Consider the following 16,014-nt stretch of genomic DNA (forward strand, 5'->3'; position numbering starts at 1 on the left):
TTGAGCGTGAAACAGACATGAGACAGACAGACAGACAGAAACACTTTCACATTTGCTGTATGTTGACCTGAAAGAAATACCTAAATAGGTCAGTTTTAATACTAAGGCATATTATGATGGCATTCATTTCAATAATAACTGACATGTACTTTCATTGGAATGCATTTCATCAATAATGAAAGTACTGACTGAACGAAAGTAATGAAAATACCTACTGATGATGATATTGTTCATCTCAAGAATGTTCCATGTGAGCCCAGAGCACACAGTACCGCAAACAAATTAATCGCGCTTATCACTGATAGCGGAGAGCAAACGCGATAACCGCCCCACAAACCGACCCAGCAAACACCCAAATTACAGGTGGAAAATATTCTAAATATTCTGGCACACTTCTAGTATTCGTTTTGAATCTTGTGGCTATTATAATAGGGTCGGAATAGGCCACTTAATTTGAAGATTCTCTAGTATTCGTTTTAAAAGCTTATTTTAATAGTAATAGGGTTGAAATAGTCCAGGTTTGAAGACTCAACCAAGAGTCACGACCTTTCCAATTTCAATATTGCAGTTGAAGCAAGCCGCCGCGACAGGACCTTGGTCATTAAACATCGAATTTATATCAGTCAGTGCAAGAAACGCATCTTTATGGGGAGTTGTGTATCATGTAACAGCAACTTTAAAGCGAAACACTAATCATAATGTTATCAGTCGCCAAGTTACATGATTATGAACAAACTGTTTATTCTAACAGCCAAAACCTACAGAAAATAGTTTTAAAAACTTTCCTTACATTTTTTTTCATTATTTTCTCTAGATTATCATAATATCGCTTAGTCAAGGAAGTGCTTTCCCTCTATTTCATTGACCAAGCTGGGTAAACGATTGTTGATAAATGCGTAATCGGTAGCGTTTGTGTAAAAAACTTAACAGCTACCATTTCATCATTTGATTTTAAATACCGTTACGATTAGTATACGGTGCTGCCAAAACAATATAGACTATTAAAATCACCGTGTGGGCCACAGTAAAAATTCAATTAACTATTTCAATTTAAAAATTGTCATTAACTTAGTAGAGTACAGTTAATACATAAAGAGTTGATATGAATATGTAATGAGTTACATATTCAAATGTGTTAATGCTAACTCTCTTTACGTACAATCATGGAACAGATAACTGGAGCAGTATTTGTTAAGACATCAGCGTATCATTTAGGTAGAGATGAGGTAAAGACATATACAAACAAGTAAATAATGTCTTGTAATCAGGCCAGGCTGATAGTGAGGCTTACATCTATCATAATGCAAACAGTTAATTCTGATACCCATTAAAAACAGCAAGGTCTTAAGTGTAAATGATGGTATGATAGAAGTGTAATTTCACAGTTACTCAACTTTTTAAATGACGGTAAAATTAAATTTGGAAGCCTTTACAGAAGAAGTCGAGAGGCATAAATAAAAAAAAAACATATCTTAAACTTGGAACATAATTTTTTTTTCTAAGATGAATTATCAGACTTTTTGAAATTAAGCATTACACAAATAACAGGGAGGTTTCTGCCACACCCAGATACATTAATTAATGATGAGTAAACCTCAATTTAATTAAGAGTTTGACAGATTATGCATAGGGCTGTTGTCAAAATCTTCATTTAATGGCAATTAAGTAATAAATATTCGTCTCTGAGTGCGGTAGTTAAACTAACAATTAGTTAAACGGCCGCAGTTTCAAAGTTGACCTCTAACAAAATCAATTACGAGTATTTGTAACATTTTTACAATCACAGTTTTGCTATGTAACAATTTATGATAGAAGTTTTATAACATCGTAAAGTCGAATGCCTAATAAAAGTTAGTTATACCTGCTACCTTAGTAATAATAATTGCGAAAATATATTTAATACCTAACCATAGTAACTTTAAGGACACCTTCACCTACCGCTTGTTAGTAATTCGTCTCTGAGTGCGACAGTAAGCAACACAATACATACATAATAATAGGTTTATACGTGGGAGAGCCATGCTTCGGCACGAATGGGCCGGCTCGACCGGAGAAATACCACGTTCTCACAGAAAACCGGCGTGAAACAGCGCTTGCTTGCGCTGTGTTTCGCCGAGTGAGTGAGTTTACCGAAGGCCCAACCTTTTACCCTTTTCCCTTCCCTACCCTCCCCTATTTCCTTTCCTTCCCATCCCTACCCTCCCCTATTACCCTATTCCCTCTTAAAAGGCCGGCAACGCACCTGCAGCTCTTCTGATGCTGCGAGTGTCCATGGGCGACGGAAGTTGCTTTCCATCAGGTGACCCGTTTTCTCGTTTGCCCCCTTATTTCATAAAAAAAAGGTAAATGCAATTTCTTCTAAGTTCATCTGCAATAATTTCAGTCGTTTTTCTTCCCGAAATCTTCTTGAATTTGCTGTGGAGTTGTGATGAGCCAGCATCCGTTCATAAAGAGAGCAACTCCATGACAGTGTTTATTGTCAATACTGTCGACGGATAGCTCTCTTCATTAACAGAATATAGCCGATGTTACCGCAGCCACCAGCCCTGAAACTTGGGAAAAATATCTGTTGAAAATGCCTGTTACAATCCGTATCACGTGGTGAAATCTTCCCCAGAGGAGAAATATCAAAATTCAAAATCTTATATCTTTAAACGAGCAATTCTTGTATATATAATATATAATTGGAATCTAGGAATCGGCTCCAACGATTTTCATGAAATTTAGTATATAGGGGGTTTCGGGGGCGATAAATCGATCTAGCTAGGAATCATTTTTAGAAAATATCATTTATTTTCTTCGTGTTTTATCGAATGCCGAGCAAAGCTCGGTCAAATAGCTAGTATGTATAAAAACACTGAACGGTAACGGTAAACTTCGTGTCACTTCTCTCCTAATAAACGTTTCGACTTCTACGAATTTTTCAATACCAAAATTTAACGAATCAGTTAAGCTATTCTAGAGTTTTAGCAAGACCAACAAAATTGAAATTCAGTTTTATTTATATAAACTAGAGATCGCCCAATGGTCGAAATTCGACCTTAGTTTCAACGACATTAGGAGTTAGGAGTTTAGGACAACTACCTATATTTTGTAAAAAAATATTGACTTTATAATATTTTTTTCAACTCTTGTGTCTGGGACTCAGCTGATCTCAGACTGGCCGTGTTTAAAGCATTGTCTAATAGTATCATAAACCATAGAGTAAACATTATAGCAAGCTATAGAGTGCTTCTAACAAGGAATGAACTGTAAGCACGAGTGTGAACATATTTTCCTATAAGCGTCTTACGATGGCGCATGGAACATCACAAGACTTGCGTTATACGTTTGACAAGTATCTATAGAACTTCTGCTTACGATCGGCACAACGGGGAACGAGCGATGCGCGCGCTCTATAGCTTGCTAATGTATACTCTAAGATCATAAACCTATAATGCTAAATAGTATCTAAGAGTCAATAAAAAAAACTATAATCCATTTTCAATTTGTCACCTCGTTGTCAACAGTCTTCAACCATGAATAAAAGAGTATAATTCGTATGCATAGGCTTGTCACTCAAAAATCTGTCATTTTTCCTAGTGAGTGTGTTGTAGTGTGTGTAATGTTTTATTTGTTAAAAAAATGTATGATAAAAGCATAATTTCAAAATAATATTAGGTCGATGCACTCTTTCACCATATAAACTATAACTGTCCAAAATTTCATTCACCTACGTTTCCCCATTTTTCGTCAAAAGGGTTACAAAGTTTTTGGCTCACGTATTAATATAGTGATTAACGATAATAATATATAATATAGAGTGATAATATAGAGTAATATATAGTGATTAACGATAATAATATAAGAAGAAGTAATCGTTTCGAGAATTTTTAGAATGCATCCCTGAAAAAAGCCTTAAACTGATTTTATTTTATCTCTAAAATATTATCTTAGATCCCGTATACATATAAAATCTTGAAAACAAGGCCAAGACGCCTTATAGGGACTAAAATATTTTTTCTAAATCCTAATTATTATCCTGCTAATGCTTAACTGGACTTATGATTTATTGACTCTACATCTATACAAGTCACGCACTGACATATTGGTAGCGTTAGCGGTTTACGTGTAAAACACGAACAAACATACAAATATTGACTTGTATGTATTTGGTATGACAATGTGACGAAATGTGCCAGTGTGGAGCGGTGGCGGTTACTTAGTTGGTTTTGAATTGTTTGACTAGGTGAACCATTTCCGTCACAGTTTGTGAGGGAAGTTGCTTCTGTTGATACATTTCTATGTGGTATGCTCTCATACTATACAATACGAGCTTTTGCCCGCGGCTTCGCTCGCGTTAATAAGTATTATTATATACAAACTTTCATCCCCTATTTGAACCCCTTCGGGTTGGAATTTATCAAAATCCTTTCTTAGCGGATGCCTACGTTATAACATCTACCTGCATGCCAAATTTCAGCCCGATCCGTCCAGTGGTTTGGGCTGTGCGTTGATAGATCACTATGTCAATCAGTCCGTCAGTCAGATGACGCCCGCAATTCCGTTGCGCCAAAATTAATTGATCGCGCGGGAACCGTAGATTCTTCCGGTATAAAAGTGTCCTTTGTCCTTTCCCGGGACTTAAAGTATCATCATACCTTTCAGCAACATCGGTTCACTGATTTGGACGTGAAGGGGTAACAGCTGACAGACATACAGATAGACAGACATTCAGACACACTATCGCATTTATAATGTTAGTATGGAAATTGGAACTATGGATGTCTATACTAATATGTACTTGACAAAGTATTTGAAATTATATTATACCTAGTAATAGACCCTAAACTCTTGAGCCTGGGGGAGCGCTACAAAAAAGTTAAAAGGGTTTTGGAAGACTCAAGCGAAGATTTCAGACTTCAGAGAAATACCTAGCTGATTAGTTTACACCATAAACTGTTAACTAAGTAAATACTTAGGTCAAAGATATGTAACGGTGACTTAAATGTTATGATTATAAGATAAGTTAACTTAAAGATGCTCCGTCTAAGTCGTTTCTGGACAAACATTCAACAATAAATCATTTGTGAACAAGTGTAGCCGTGTCGTATTGACACAGGCCGCAGACCGTTAGTTCTTTGTCATTTTTGTACATTTTCATTACAATACATTCCACGGCGGTCGTGATCATGTCGCCGGTCGCCGCTACCGACGCTATTCAAAGGCAAATCACACAGATCGTTCTAGAAGACAATTAGCATGTGTTTTGTGCGCTATTGTCTCGTCTTGTGGTGATATAACTGACCCATTTTGTTGAGTTATTATGCGGAGGCTAACGTAATGGTTTAGCATTTGTAGTTATTGGAAACTAGCTTTTGCCCGTGGCTTCACCGTGAAATGGTACATAATTGATACTTGGGGATACAGTTAAAAAAACCATCTTAGTGGATGCTTGTTGTGTACATTAAAAAAAAAACGTAACTAGGCACAAATTTCTAGCTCGATGGGTTCGGGCAGTTTCTTGATATACTTACTACTTAGCTTTGCTTTTATAAAGGCTATAAGAGTTTAAGGATTAAGGCATCAAATAAACCTAAGGACTAATGCTATAAGCATTAGTCCTTAGGTTTATTTGATGATGATGTTGATCCGATACAATCTTCAAAAATCAGATAGTCTTATCACTGTCTTACACGTACCTAACTAGTATAAAAGTGTTTTTAATGGATGTTAGTAGTTTAGGGTATGCTTTGTGGAGTATTTTATCGATATGATTGGAAAAAAATAAAAAACACATCGTAGATTTTTCAAAAATAGCTGGGACAAATGTGTCCCAATATGCGATAAAGGGCGACTTTCACCAGTTTAACTAAGTATAACAATTACAGTATTTTATATGCTTTAGGTAAGAAAATTATACAACTTTTTAATAAAATAATATAAATTTATAGATAAATTTACACGTGAAACTCTTCAAAGCAATTTCTGTATGCTGTGAAGCACACGTTCCATAAATTGCAAATACTGTTAGTGCGATTCTCAACTCCCACCTTGGCGCACGTGATGAAGAAAGGACCCTCACGAAAAAGATGTGTGCAGTGCGCCAAGGCGGGAATTGAGAATCGCACTAACAATTTGCGATTTATGCAACGGAAATTTGTGCTTCACAGCAAACAGAAAATGCTATTTTCAACGGCGGATCAAGCGAGTCAGACGACGATGAACCTAGAGCTGGATCTGGAGCTGAAGTGGAGTATGATGCAGGAGCAGGCTCAATCATTACTTCGGAGTTTTGATACACCAGCTTTCATATCTCCTTGGATAAACGCCAAAACACCGAAAAGTAATAGGGCAAAATTTACTTTTTTTTCACGCAGAGCTACCAACTAATTAAAAACAACTAAAGGCACGTTCAAAAACTATGATTTGGAGAGATTATTTTTTAACAATAAAGTTATTGTTTGGATAAAAAGTTACATTAAAAGTTAGGGACACCCGTGTCCCTTATACGTCAAATGGTTAAAAAGTGTAAACACTTAGTTACATTATACATACTATAAGAGCGGGAACCCATAGAGTAAAGCTTAGATTAAGCACTATAGGGCGTGAGAAAATGCATCTATCAATGGATTATGTAGCTGCTACACCGAGATGGTAAAGCAAAATGGGTTGCTTACTGGCTTTAGCGTAGAAAATGCGGCAAAATATCGGTCAATGTCAATAATTCCAGTGTACCGAGCACACAGCGGGCAATTATCGACTCAGCTCTAACTATGTAAACTGGACGCTCACGAAAACTGACTAATTTGATTGTCGGAGTTTCACAAGCCACAGTTACTTTTTAGTTGGACGTCTAGAGTCGAAGATGTGACAAAAATGTAAAGGCTAGTAAAGGCACACGTATCAAGTCGGAAAGAGATCGTAGCCGTATCGTCTCGAGCCTTTCAGTATTGTTTGTATGGAACCTCCTACTGCAACGCACACTTATCGGAATCGTAACGTAATCGCCTCGCCCTGTAGCTCTACCATGAGTTTAAAGCTATAGTATTTATCGATACTCGATACCGACTACGTAAATTTTTAGTATAGCGATTTAGTTCCGCAAGTGACCGCTGGAAAATTTGCCATACTAAAAATTTACGTAGTCGGTATCGAGTATCGATAAATACTATAGCTTTAAACTCATTGTAGAGCTATAGAATAAAATTTAAAGTCTGGATGCGATACGGATAGCATGCTGTGATCACAGAAAGACGCATCATATAAGTAATATGTGATATTACTACTAATATATATTCTGTGGTCATAAGAAAAACCTTATCTGGAAGAATCGTATATTGTTAAATTAAATTACTTTAAGTTAGATCAACATAGAAACCGTTGATAAACTAGTATCGTGATGCTTAGATTTGAAAATCCTTGTTCGATTTTTTTTCATTTATATTTAAAACCACAACAAAGATACAATGTTTCAGTATAGCCTTCCTATTTTACGATTCTGTGACTCAAAGTCACGCAGAACTAAATTTAAAAACACATTGTTAACCTATTTATTTTGTCTGCATATGACGATATTGCCTCTTGCAAAAATCACTGTATTGCTTGGTTATTTTAGTTAAGTACGTAAACTTAGAGCAAACTTTTCATAATAAATAATACTTATTATGTAATTTGCAGTAGGTATAATTTACGAGACAAATAACTATTTGAGTTATTGTTAATTTTTTTTTTATTCGTCCTGGTCGGGACAGACAAAGTTATTGTTAAAACATTTACTGATTTAAGCTGAATATATACTTTATTATTATTTATGTACTTATCACAGTTTTTAGACGTTTTCAGGTAATAAAGTGTGAAATTAGTTGAACACTAGACGGACTATAAGGTAGACCAATAATCTCTACATTTGGGCTCGTGCTGTACTTATCTTCCTAAGGAATAAGTATAGGTACCATCAGAGAAGTTGATTCATATAGGAAGATGGCGGACCTAAGCTGAGTAATATTTTGGTCAAGTTATGTTAAACCCAGCCTACAGACTACGATTTAAATTGAATTAACATAGCCCAACCAACTGACGTAGGTTCGTTATCTGCCTATGAATTAATTTCTTTAATGGTACATGATATTATATGTATTAAATTTGATTTCATATAGTGCCTAAACCACTATACTATACATTTTCGGTTAATAAAACAAAATTGCAAAATGAAATACAATGTATTCCAACTGTGCAAATAATATGAAGACACATGAACAACGGCTCTACCAGTTACCTGCACACTACATTGCCGATAAAATAAGCTATTTTATGACCAATTTTTAATCTAGATTAAAAAAAACACTCAACGTTTAGTTTTTCAAATTGCAGCAATAGTTTACTTTTATATGTTAGTTACAAGTTACAACTCCAAATTGAGTAAACATCCTTAAGTAATACCTACTTGATAAGAGCTCAGTATAAGGCATATCTATTTCATGTTGTTGCGAAATTTACGAGTTACGACACATCCATTGTGATATTTTAATTCATTTTTACATAAAAAGTTAAGGGAACATATTTAGAAAATTTGTAGAACTTACGACGATAGAATATCGTACTGCCGAGCAAATTAGATTTTTAACAGACTTAATACTCATTATTCCAGAAATTAATGATTATTAAGACTTGTGACAACATCGACAGTAAATATTGCATAGAGTCGAAAAGACATTGATTAATTTGATCATTTAAAATTTAAATCCTTAATCCGGTATTAGTCAATGATCATAGGTTACTGGTTAGGCTAGACAAGCTCATAATAGTTATTTCAGTTTTAATAAACCTAGTTACAGCCACTTTATGTATGTAAAAATATGTGCTACTGTGTGGCAGGTATGGTATAATAGGGATGATGACAAGGTCAAAGATTTGCGAATTTTGTTAATAAAATAAAGAAATCACCGTGAAAAATAAGTGTTCCCAAAATTACAGCTCGATAGCATTTTTATTTTTTTTTTTGTTATGCGCTTTCAAACTTAGATAATCAAGTCGAATTTTTTTTCAATTAAATTTCTTAATATTTGTATACCAAAGCAACTTTTGTTATGAAACCATTTTCATAAACGCAATATTTTTAAATATACCTATCGAACAAAGTTCTCTCCCGATGCGTACAAACTACGAAAGAGTGACGTCAGTCTTTCGTAGCACTTTGTATGGAACGTTTCGGGCAGGTCTACTTTATGAGATGTTTGAATTGTCATATCTTGGTGAATTTTTAAGCTATCAGAGTCACTCTTTCAGCGATGTTTCTATTTTTTAAGGGTCTTTCAATTACCAATAAGAAAAAAAATAGTCATCAAGCCTACGTTAACATGTGATGTTAGGTTTTTCAATAATATGTAGAGTTAACCGAAAGATATTAATATGAAATGGATAACCAAAGTTATCAAGATCTACGTAGCGCTACTTTCAAAGCAAGTAAATTATCTGTAAAAACTAAAAAGTAAGAAAAAGTATTTCAGTAGTCTATTGTTTCAGCAACATCTTAACTGAGTAGTGTGTGGCACTTACCTACTTTCAAGTGGATCACCTTACACCTTATCACAGAAATAAAACTTTTTAGATATGTAACTATTAAAATATTATTTTTTATTGCGTTTACCGTTACCTGGAACGTTTGTTCCATATTTGAAAAAAGTAACTATTTCGAAGTCGTTTAATAACCGTAGAACCGTTTTCACCATTAGCTAAGTAAATATGATAGTTACATTTCTGATACACCTTATCAGGCGAGTTTACTGCTCTTAATATCTTAGATATGGCTTTATTTACACTAGCAATGTGACCGCGACGGCAATTATTGTTAAGATTTTTCATTTCTTGTTGATTTTAGGGTTTACTGCAGAAAAATCTACATTTTTACTCATATTCCCTCAAGTAAAATATTGGTTCAGTTGAATGAGTTGAATTTGTAGAATTCTTATCAATGGATGAATATACTTAGCCAGTTAATTTTCAATATTCCATTCCAAATGAAGTTATAAGTCAAAAGTATTTTCTAAGATTAGATATAGCATAAATATTATTAAAATTTTTAATAAGTATTAGATTTTAACATTTATGAAAATTGAAAATTAATGAAAAAAAAACAACAGGTCTTACCGCACAGCTTCTCTACAGAATTTTCATTGGAAAACGTTCAGCCATGTTGAATCACATGTTTGTCTCGTAAGTCGTAATACGACGAACGCCCTGCTCCAACGTCATATGACCAATCACAGACCAGTTAAAATATTAGGTGTGGTAATTGGTAAAAGACTGTTCAAGTATTTGGCGCCATAATTTTTCAGGTAAAAACTCTACCGCCATAATTCCGGAAATCAATAGAACACTTGTTACTCGTTGAAATGCTCGATTGAACTAGTTGAGTACATTTTTGGAATTCGAAATCAGCGAAGCACTAATTGAGCGATAATTATGTTAAAAAATTCAAAAAACGAACAGTCTGCGAAGAAATGTTTCGATAAAATGGCGTCTCGGCCCCAGGACGGTGCTTTATATGAGCACACCTGTTACGTCACACCTGTATGGGACACGCATTATTCATATTTTCATATCTTTTGAAGTCAGAATGCAGGAAAAACGATCTTAAAGCCGGGAAGGCTGCGCGCTTTCGATTTCCAGCTATTGTTCAACTAGTTTTACTGTGGCTTTTAAAGTTAATTTTGAATTGAATATGCGGTAACCAGTCGTTTTATTGTTTTAGAAACCACTCGTGTCGCTCTAGGCTCAGCTAGAGTATGGTAGATTAGATTTTATTACGTACTAACTAAGTTAAGAACGCCTTACTTCACTCGTCTGTTCTTTTTTCACAGAATTAATCATACACGGTTTAGGTAAGTATATGGTGTTTAAAAAAAGGTTCTTGCCTGCTTCCTCTATTTAAAAAAAAAAAATATCTGCCCTCAAACTTTTAAGGTATTACGTAGCCCTGACTTCTTATGAGGCTTAGTGAATTCAGTTGTCCTTCTGCCAGAACCCGATGATTGCCAAGCATCGTTAAAATAATGCGATTTTTCTTAGTAGGTAACTTAAAACCTATGTCTTATGGCATTTTTTGGCCAACGTTATACGATTAATCTCTCATTCTATGATAAGAGAGCTCAGAGAGATCCTCCATCTGCGCTTTACTAGATTTTTCCCTGCTACACAAAGATACTTTATTGAAACTTGAATGCTCGCTTTCTTTAACTCCAGGCATTTAAAAATTAAATACATATCATAAAGAAAGATCGGTAACGCACTTGCGAATCCTCTGTTATTACATTACGTTGTAACATTGCGAGTGTCCCTGAGCAAGAGTGAACACTTTCCATCATGCGACCAGTTTGCTCGTTACTCCCAATCTAGGGGAGCTAATAGCTACTTGCCTTTGCTACATGTTAAGGTGTTAGGTGCTCTCTCACCGGGAGCATTCGCTTGTAAATTGTAATGTAACGTTACAGAGTCGAGCATTACATCAGTGAGGGAGGAGAACCGAGCATTACAATGCGCACCTTGTAATGATACAATGTGTAATAATTCACGTAGCATTGATGTTACAAGTTGTATCAAGATATTATCGTGATACAACTTGTAACATCAATGCTACGTGACAGTGAAGTCAACTTGCTATGGAATGCTCAAAGTCGAATTGTTACATTACACGTGAATGCTCGCGGTGAGGGAGCACCTTTACAATAGAATGAAAGATTATACGTGTACTGAATATTAGTATCTAAGACCAGCCGTCCAGCCATTGTCTCGCGCATAGACTTATTTATATGGGTGAATTTCCCAAACGGCTTTTTTTTGTCTTCGTTGAAATTATTATTAAAAAAAGGGAATATTGTTGTAAATTATTTGTTTTACTATTCAATGGGTAGCTATAGGATTGTGGCAAAAATATAATATGCCTAGGACTATTACAAAGGTAGAAATAAATAACTTGAAGATCTATTTTTATCAAATCGGTGCTGTCCCTCTACTTTTTTTATAAACAAAAACGCTTACATACTAGAAAATATGAATAATTTAAAGGTATAACTTATATTATTTCGTAGAATATTAGTTAATCTATTATTATATACCATATTTTATTACATAATTAACGATTATAGTTATTTAGAGGCACAAATGTACTTGTCCTGAGAATTTTCCTCATATCGCTGGATAAAAGAAATTTGAGCATTACTTTTCATCGACGAGTCGGGCAGTCTCCCCACCCCAATTTTAATTTACTCCTTAGTGTGTGCTTCCACGCAGTCAAGACAGATTTTCTTCAAACCGCATATTCGTGCCAACAATATAAGTTTGCCATTAAAATGTTCTCGGGCAATTATTTTATAATATCGGTGATTGAATTTTTTTAATGTAATTAATAGTTTTAAAATTGTTGTTTGGTTCTAATGAACGTATTAAGTGATTAAGCTTCATTAACTGTAGCCAAATTTATCTTAGATAATATATGTATTTTTATAATTTCCTAAACTTGACTTTGCGTCTGTCCAGCAGTTACAATATTGTTGTTTGTGCGTTATTCGTTAACTTAATACAATTTCCTAAAAAGTGCGTTTTTTCTCACGTCGCTGCTCTCATATCGGTGTAATCGGTGGTCATTTTAACCACCGATATGATAATTTACACCGAAATTATAAGAAAAAACGAATCGGTGTCTTAAATCTAATATCGGTGTTTGGAATCATGACCAACGCACAGTTTTGTCACATCGGTGGATTGCTTTATCATATCGGTTGATAATAATTTTACCATATCGGTGAATTGTTTTATATATTCGGTTGATCTAGTGGCATTTCGTTAAGTATACAAAGAAATTACAAATGCTCATGATAGTAAAAATGAATGGATGTAAGGATGTATGGGCCATTTAAAGTTTACTTTACTTTTCTTTTCACATCTAGTTCATTTTAATAAAGGCAACGATGATAAATTTTATTATTTTATTTATTCTATATCCCTACATCAAATGACTGGATTTCCCAAACCGCTTTTTTGCACGGCAAGGCTGAAAGCTATCTTATTTTTTCAAGATATCGTTTATTTTTGATTTTAAAAGTAAAACGTAACGCTTATAATTTGGGCCTTTCTTTATTATTTTTTCTAATAATTATTATTTTCCAAGAAAATAAACATAATTTATAGGCGATTTCCAATTTTGGTGGCTTGTCGCTGAACTATTTTACTCAATATCTAGACCGATTAACAGAAAACTTGATACTGGATTAGATTTTTATTTTTATGTAGTCGTTTTATATAGTTGATTCTTCATAATATATCAATTTTATTGTTCTAACTTCTGTAGTTGAGTTTTTATGACACAATTTAGGTGTGTCGCGGAGAATTTTTAAATTTTGTGGGATTTACGAAACGTTGTTTGTAATAAATACCATTGATCCCTTAAGCATAAAAAATACGCCATTTACTTCATTCAGCCACACGCTAACCCGTTTAGGAGGTGGCTGTGGGTTTTCTTTCATTTCTGGCTGGAAACGTGCCAGTTTCCAGCCAGAAATGAAAGAAAACCGTTTTATCACAAAACCCCCGATTTTATGCAATTTTGGTGTACTTGTGGCAATAATATCATGTTCTTATTTTGAATATCGGTAGAGTTTTGGTTTGTTTATAGTTAAGTTAAAGTGCTATAACTTTAGTGCACGATTTTTTTTAATGATTATTTTTCTCGCAAATACCAATTTTGGTGGGTAAATTTTGGTGGGTAAGAGTGTGTGTAAAACATTATTTTAAGCACCCTGTTCTTGATAGAAATAAATACATAAATATAATATTATAAAAATAATATTATCACATAGCTGGATTAATATGTCATTTCGGTGGTTAAGCTTATCATATCGGTGCACAGAAATAAAAATCGGTGCCGGTTTATCATATCGGTGGAAACCAGAATTCAAACTGAATTTTCTCCTTAGTCTTAAATGATACGTTAATGATATTAAATTTGGGAACATTTTGTATCCTAAAGAATACATAAAACCTGAAAAGTATATAAAATATGTTTAAATAAAAAAGTTCACCGATATGATAAAAAAAAGGTCATTTGTTGAAATTCACCCATATACTGTGTCTCGCGGATGCCTAATTTTTTACCGACTTCCAAAAAGGAGGAAGTTATACGTTCGGCTGTATGTATTTTTTTTTTGTATGTTCAACAATAACTCAGCCATTTGTGATCCGATTTTCAAAATTCTTTTTGTGTTGTATAGAGTTTAACTCGAATTTGGTACCATGTTCACAAAAGTGGTGATCTGATGATGGGATCCTGGAGGAATCGAGGGGACTCCTTGAAATTTGTATCGAAACATATAGTGATTTCAATTTTTTCTGAAGCATTCGAGGTAAATGCTACCAAAAAGTAAGATTTCGCACCAGGTTATACCCTGGATCCGAAGGTACCCAACAGAACTTTTGAATCCTTATAGATACAGGTTCGGGGATTTCGGCGTTGTTTAAACAACTGAAAGCATAAGCCAACACATCAATTTATTTGATCATCATCATCAAAATCATAATTATGCCAGGGGTCATCACATTATTGATGCTTTTCGTGATATTTTGCATCGAAGCAGATGTTTTTGATGATTATTTCGCTGTTTGTGGACCGATTTTAAAAATTCTTGTGTTGTTGTATAGGATATAATCTTGATTTTGTATAATAATTACGAAAGTGATGAGCTGATGATGGTATCTATGAGCAATCGAGGGAAATCCTTGAAATTTCAAGTTTCATTTAGGTACCCTAGGTTGGATAGTGGAAACATTACCTAAATGCGGCTGTTACAGCAATCGTCTACGTTCTATTTTCATCTCGTATCGTCCTAATTCCCCTAGATAGTGTTCATGATGAGATAAGCAATGCAAACTTTGAGTACACAATGTACATAATATAGCGAAGGTATGGTATGCCGTATGATAGTGGTTAGTACTTACTTGTGTCGTAATTTTCATGAGAAAATTATTATTTATATTATATCCAAACATTTTTTTTTTCTCGTTTATTTTTAATTGCTGTATAGTGTATAGGTGTAGCTCTTGGACACCGAAATACTACTTAAGAGTTATTACTAGGGCCCGGATAAATATGTATTAAAAAATCTAAAATATGTACATAAAATGGGGACTAAAAATCCTCCTAATATTATAAAGGCGAAAGGCATAATATATGCTACTATGCAAATTACATTCATCATCATCATCATCATCACTACCATATTATATCATGCATCGTCCCATGGTTATGACTTATGACTTATGAGCCTATAATGTTATTAGTACTTTTCATAGTCTTTTAGATCGAGACTCGAGTTTGTCAAGCGATATTTAAAAAAATCTAACCTAACCTAACCTAATATTATAAACCTGAAGAATATGTTTGCTTGAACGTGTTAATCTCAGAAACTACAGGTCCGATTTAAAAACTTATTTCAATGTTAGATAGCTCATTTATCGAGTAAGACTATAGGCTATAATATAATATTATCACGCTAAGACTAATACGACCGAAGAAACTCAGGAAAATGTGGGAAAAACGGGTCAAATAATATTAGAAATTACGAACAACTGGAGCAATATTTTTATGGCAATATTTGGCACAGATACAGAGTAGACCGAGTGAAGGTAAGTTCCGACCGAGTGAAGTTTTGTATCATGGGAGCCCCTCATTTTTATTTTATTTTGATATTATAATGTACACATAATATAATAAAGGACTTTGTGAAAAATTCAAGTACCTACCTGTTGCCATTATTGATATAGAGCAAAAAAGGCCGAACAATGCACGTTTGTTGTATGGGCATACATATTCTATACAACAAACGTGAATTTTTCGGCCTTTTATATTTATATTATTTTCTGTATTTGTTGATAAAGCGGCAACAGAAATACACAATCTGTCCAAATTTCAGAAGTCTAGCTTCTGCGGTTAGCTTAGCGGTTATTCCTAGAGACAGACAGACGGACAGACATCGGTCTTAG

Source organism: Aricia agestis, chromosome 2 (assembly GCF_905147365.1).
Source record: "Aricia agestis chromosome 2, ilAriAges1.1, whole genome shotgun sequence".
Classification (NCBI taxonomy): Eukaryota; Metazoa; Arthropoda; class Insecta; order Lepidoptera; family Lycaenidae; genus Aricia; species Aricia agestis.